The following is a 7,169-nucleotide window of genomic DNA, read 5'->3' on the forward strand; positions in this document are numbered from 1 at the left end:
TTTTGATTTGATATACAAAAGCCACTCTACTTATATTATCGTATAAAATAAATTCAAATATGATATTCTTAAGTGCGTTCCGAAATTCTCGGTGAAAATAATTGCTCCCTCATCGTCGCCACGCGACCAGCAATCATACAAATTGGGATACGTTCATTTGAACCTTCCGTTGGAAATAAATACAAGTTTGTGTCCATTTTGGGTTAACTTAATAGTACCGTGCTTACTTGAATTTGGATAATGGATTAATAATCAAAATTAATTAAAACATTTAAATCCTTTTTATAGGTGATGGTTATTAATTTTAAGAATGGACGACGGTTACAATTGTGTAAGTGTGCCCGTGTAAAAAACCTACTGCTAAAACTAATCTTTTTGATCACAATTTATTTGTTTATTTCCCACATACTGATTTTTTTATTAGTAATACACAATAATTCAATACAATTCAACTTAAAAATAACTTCATAATACGCAGCTCTTGTGAACTCGGCTATAGTACCTACAAACAAATAGGTCTACATCGATATAAATCGTATTTATTGCATGTATAGCTTGCGTGAGTGGTGCCTCCGAAACCAAGACGGAGTGTGCGCGCAATAAATCCAAAGGTTGTGACTTCCGTCTCAGACTCTTGCTTGGAATCCCTAAACCCAGTATCTTTACATTATGTACTCAACCCGTAAATATCCTAAATAGAAACACTGATATATAAGAAAGTTTCGTTAGTGCTACGTCACGGATCACGTCAGACCGATGTGAGACGCAGTATACGTTCTGTCCCGTCTGTCTAACGCGTATTGGCCGCACTTATGTAACGTCATCGCGTGTTATGTTTATTTTCGTTACAGAATTTCTTGATTCACTCGCCGCGCTCAGAGCCCGCGATTAAATCTGTGCAATAGCTTAAAATCTAAATCCATTTGCATTATATCGAATTGTTCATGAAAGTTCGGTCTAAGAAATCTATGGAGAATAGGGCATTTTGTTTTGGAAGTGCCATATGTGTCAAACTTTAGTTATAATCACAGTGGAGGCGATGAAGACGATGAATTAAAAAATGTTTCACTTAAAACAAATGGCGTGTGAGTGTGATTCAACGCGATACCGATAATATGTTCTATTTAGTTTTATATATTATCGTTTATACAAAGCAAAAACTTGTTGTTGCTTGTTACTACTATACTGTTAAATAATATGTATTCATAAAATATACAATCATTCAATTTAATTACAGCATTCACAATTAATGTTCTATGTAATAATAACACTTAAATAGGATGCGTTATCAGGCGCGAATACAAAGGCTTTAACCATGTATTAAATTATGTATTATTTACACAGCTTTGTAAGGTTTGAAATTATAACAAGCATTGGTGGTTGGCTTGCTTTCTTGTACAAGTACAAGACACCTGAACACCTGAACCCTGAACCAGGTACAATACCTACTGTAACGCTTTTTCTCTACAAACACACCCAGTTTTACCTGGTATTTTACCTATTAATCGAAGGAGATGGTAGCGGTCATTGCGAAACATTTGGCCTAGAAACGCAAGTTTCCGTTGCTTAGTGTTATGCATAAGTTCTCTTGACATTCCAACTCGATCACTTTCTCGATTGAGACCTTGGGGATCCAAGTAATACTAATACGACGATAGCACTACATCTCAAATGATTTTAATTGCTGGTCACTTTTATTGCAGCATTAGATTATGTTAATACATTGTGGAAGTCCACCAATATGGTGTAAAGCTCCTCTAAACAGTTCCTTACGTTGTGTATCCGAACACGCTAAAATTAACTAACACGAGGAATTGTAAAACTCAATAAATTTTTAATCGGTTAGAAAAATCTATCTATCCTGATTCTGATACTGGCCCTTTGCATACTCTAAGCCAACTGGCTAAAATTGTGTACCATAGCTACTTTCACATCGTTATGTCCTACGGTATTCTACAGTGGGGTGCTGCTGCAGAGGTTCAATCCATATTTGTATTGCAGAAGCGGGTCGTTCGGGGTTTTGTTGTGTTTCCCCGAGGGCGTCGGTACGGAATAAGTTTAAGGAACTAAATATTATGACAAGGTCAATATATTCTTGAAGCCTTGTTGTATGTACAAAAAAAACGATTTTAAAAGAAATGGTGACTTTCACCAGTATCATACGTGAAATAGAACTAATTTGAGTGTACGACCAACCAGGCTCCAGAAGATAAGCAACTCCTTCTATGGAAATTGTATTCGTTTTTACAACATCTCTCAAGCGAAATTAGAGAATTATCACTAAATAAATTCAAAGCCCTCGGTAAATAAATCAATAAAGCTTCTTATAAATGTGACGATTACTTTAATGATCCTAATCCTTGGGATTGATTTGATCCAAATCAAACAATTTGTATTAAAAACTTGGCGATTGGAAAGAGTGGCGGAAAGTTTCTTGCCAGTTCTTCTTGCCGGCCCTTGATTTGCGAACTAGTAGTAAATGTAAATTTATAATTATTTTTTTTTTATGTTCATAAGTGTACTTGTTTACCTAGATGAATAAAGATATTTTGTTTGTTTGTTCAACAACTGGTGGTGAATGGCGCAGGATAAGATGAAAACCAGATAGCAGCAATAAAATAAAAATAAAACACTAATTTGAAAACTTTAGATTTTTAATTAAAGTAAGAGTTATAATTTAGATTAGCGTTCACGATTCATACATTAATTAAGGTTTTAATTGAGGGTACACGAATAACATATTTTACCATTTTCATGAGTATTGCACTTAACGAGGTACAGTTCGCACAAAAGTATTAAGCAATAATACTATTCGTACAATTTATAAAAGATTTTTTTAAGCCAATTTTTTATTTCTTTTATTCAACTATTTAATATAACATTCTATAACTGTTTGATGTTTTTAGTACCCCGTTTAGTGAAGCCAAAAATTAGTCAGCCTCTCTTTCTTTGATCGTTAAAGAAAATTCGTCACATATATATATATTAATAAGCCAAACAGTATAGCTGATGTTGTATATATTTATTTCAAATATTGATACATAGATTGTTATGATTATTTTCTGACCATACTCTCGCTACAAAGGGTTACAAAGGTTCGGCAGCTTCCTGTATGGGGGAGTAAGGCCACATCCGCCGGAAGTTTGTCTTCTCCCTTTATAACCTACTATTGTCTTGCTAGGCTATATCTGCACATCATCCTTTTCGTGATTAACACAATACATACTTTTAATTAACATTGCAATGTTTTATTTTCTATTCTATTTCTATTGAAAATTTGATATCAAAGCCATGCCAAATATATTTAATAAGGTCTTCAGCTGTTGTAATTATTTTTAATTAAGTCAACAGAAAAAGTATACCTAACTAGGAATAAACAACAACACACCTAAAACACAATTCAAAAGAGGTAATAAACAAAGTGAATAGATGCGTGTTAAGCTTGCTGAAAAACCAATAAATAAATACAAACATTCCCGATACGTGAATCACGACTCTATCGCGTATTATAAAACACAATATACAATTAGAATGTGGATCGATCAAACCGCCTTTTGTCGCGATACCCAGGTGAAAATCACAGAAATATCCTCTTCACCGATGAAAACATTTTGATGATTCCAAAACACTACAATAACCAAATTGATAAAAATATCACCATATCGTAGCCTGCTCTACACAATATGATGACATTGAATTTGTTAAAAATCTTTTAAACGAGATAAGAGGATTGTATAAAGGTGATCATTTCGAATAGAATATTTTTTATGTATAAATTTTAATATTATTACATTACTCCATTAATAAAATGCATTTTCATTGAAGCATTCATATGCCTGGTCCTTATATATATAACTATACATACTGATGATTCAGATATATACAGTTCCTGAATCATCAGTGGCAAATGATATATTTTAGGTGTCTGTTGCGTGATCATTTCTTTTTTCAATAGGCAAGTATTATTTATTTGTAATATATTATAATTTGTTGGTTAGGGACAATTTTTGGATCTTAGGCACATCGGTTTCTTTACAATGTCTCCATTCACCGTACTAGTGAGTGTCAAATGCGCGCATAGAAAGTGTTTTCGAGCACAACCGGGGTTCGAACTCAGGGAGGAGAGGTGCACTCTGAAGCCACTAATCCAACACTGACCTATATTATGTGGAGCCCTACCCAAACTGAGCAACTTTGTCTCGCTATAAACCGAACATTGAGTTTTAGTGACAGCTGATTTTGCAGTGTGAATATTGAGATTAATATTATTTTTATCCTCAAAAAAACAAAAAGTTAGGATTTATAAACTTTTACTAATATTAAAATTATTCTTTTTATTATGTTTAGCCAATTCAAAAATCTGAAGGAGGAGAATAATAATTCGTGTCTTTTTTAATGGTAATATCATCGTTATTTATCATGTTATTTTAAAATAATTGTTATGCGAATCATAAATTATTCATTTTGGTAAAAGTAAAATTGTTAAAATGGTCGTTAGCTTTTTATTAAATATACTTTTAAAAAGTTACAATGGCCTGAAAACTTTCGGCCCTTGATTTCGAAATACAATGTTATTTACTCAACAATGTTCGTAAGGATCCACTGCATTCGCGTCGAACGAGCCTTCATTTTACAATCTCACCCCCAGGGCCCTTATTCTGTAACTGCCAATAGGAATGCCGACCGCGGTCTTGATCTTAGATTGTGACATCGCGCTACGGATATTCAGAGAACTACGCCGAACTTGAAAAAAAATGTCGTGATCGGTATCGTTATGTTTTTGTGGATGTTACAGAACTGACCCTGTTCTTCTGTTTTCACAAACCTTTTAAAAAACGTCAATGTTTATAATAGTCTTTGTAATAATTTTTAAATTAAAACAAAAATTGTTTTTTTGTAAAATCCAGTATTTCCTTTTCGATTATGTTATATTTTTTAGTAACAATTAGCAGTTAAGTAACAATTTTGATGGTTCTTTGGTTTTACCTACACGTCTTCCATCGTAACACGGTTTATTAAACTACTTTGAAGGGAGTGTCATTATAAATAATAATCAAAGAAAATTTAATAAAGAAAGAAAAACTTAGCTTAGTTATTGCTTGTACGTAGAGAAAAAAGGAATACTTTAATGATAGTATTTTAAGGAATAATAAATTACACATAATAAGTAAAGTTAATTAAGTATAATTTACTAAATAGTTTCACTTTGGGATATCTTAATCAATATTCGGTAATAATAATTTTAATGCTTCTATCATACTTTGACATCTTTCTATGACTATGATTAAGATTGGAGAAGGAGAAAAAAAGCCATTAATTTCCATTTGGTACAATTGCAACTTTTATATCTTGGTGTAACCAATAGTTTGCCCAGATTGCTTTGGTATAAGCACAATACTATTATAATTAATCAGGAGCTTAGTGGGTTGATAAGCTGAGCGTTTAGCAAATCGCCATTTCGTGTAACTTGATCTGAACAGGGCAGAGTCCCGAAGGAACCGCAGCAAGCGATAAAAGCGTCATGCATAATGTACAGCCGTCCGAAATCGAAAAATTAAAGTCCTGCCATCTGCCGGTCGAGGCCGAATAATTACGTGAAGGGTTGTTCTTGTTTTGACATACATATCCGTTGGTTTGCACATTGCAGGGATATGATCTTTGCTAATTGTGCTCATACACGCCATATATCATCACAGCGGCTCCCCGTGGACCTGTGAAACCCTTTTATAATGATGTTTTGTATTTTCATTGTTAATTGAGGGCATGAATAAAAATATTTATATTAATGGACTTTTAAAAAGTTCGCCGTTTATGGTGAATGTTGGTGACCGCGTAATCGAATGAGTTGTAATCAATACAATTTGTCTATGGATATTTATTTAAAACGGATGTTTTACCGAAATAGATTCTGACATGTAACAATGTTAATGGTAATATTTAATTTAAAATCTCAATTCAATAATACCTGCACAAGTTTTTTATCCTCGACATTTTCGTAGTTCTGTTTAATGCTACGAAATCCGCTACGGTGCTACAGAAATGTCCCTGTAGTGTTTTTCCTACAAAGAAATGTATACCTCGTAGTTTGAATAATAAACTGTATCTAACGTATACTTTGATATGATTTATACTTAAACTTTTAAATAAAAAAATATTTCATAAATTGAATCGGATGACCCATTAAACTATACCTCAATTAAAAATTCCGTATCGCAACGATTTCAATAATGTACATAAACTTATTACCAACAAACACTACGAATAGCTACAAAAAAATACAAATTGCAATGACGAATTATTGTCTTGCATTTCTTTATTAGTGATAAGTTTACTCAATGAAATAATACTAAACAATAAATCAAACAATTATTAAATTTACTAAGTTCCAGCTAGAGCGTGCCAGATCATCGAATAGTTTATAAGCTTTAGTGGCATTCAGTGTATGCCATACGTCGATCAGTGACAATGATCTCTGATATGACAGTTAGTTCAGTTGTTATGTTAACCGGCATAATTAAGGGTTATGCCAATCGCACCACGGGCGATCCGTCAATCTTTCCGAGTTAGAAGCGTGAAAAGGTAACAGACACGAGAAGTGAATGGACCAATTAAATAATTCAGTTAATCGTGAAGCCGCCGGCGGCGACGTAAACATGCGTGAGAGGGACGAGGTGCCACTGGAGGAGGGTTCGTAGAGGGGCGAGGGCGTGGCCCGTGACGCACTCTCACCAACTCAGCGCTTACTACTTTCACTAGCGCTACACTTAACCCTTGTCTACAAATTTCCTTGGTCAAAGTTTCGCTGTTAAAGTCACGTTGACTACAAGGTGCAGTGCAAATGAATATTTCAACCGCGTCTCATTTAACAATTCGTTCACAATTTGACAATTGCGAATGATGTTAGAATTTCGAATTGTTAATAATTTAAAAGTTTAATCATAAAAATTAAGTACTAAACCTTAGAGTTAAGTGAACAAAATCAATTTAATTCAATAAAAAGACGACATCAAAACCTATACAGTTCAAATACAAAATAATAGCAATTCAAATATAGTTAGATTAACAGTATAATTTTCTGCAGCGCGTTTTCCTTCACAAGAGTGAGCTAGATTAGTGTGACGTCACGCGGCACCCTACTCAGTCGGTTATCACCCGGCGTAGCGAGCGGT

The sequence above is a fragment of the Pieris rapae genome, chromosome Z (assembly GCF_905147795.1).
Source record: "Pieris rapae chromosome Z, ilPieRapa1.1, whole genome shotgun sequence".
Taxonomy (NCBI): Eukaryota; Metazoa; Arthropoda; class Insecta; order Lepidoptera; family Pieridae; genus Pieris; species Pieris rapae.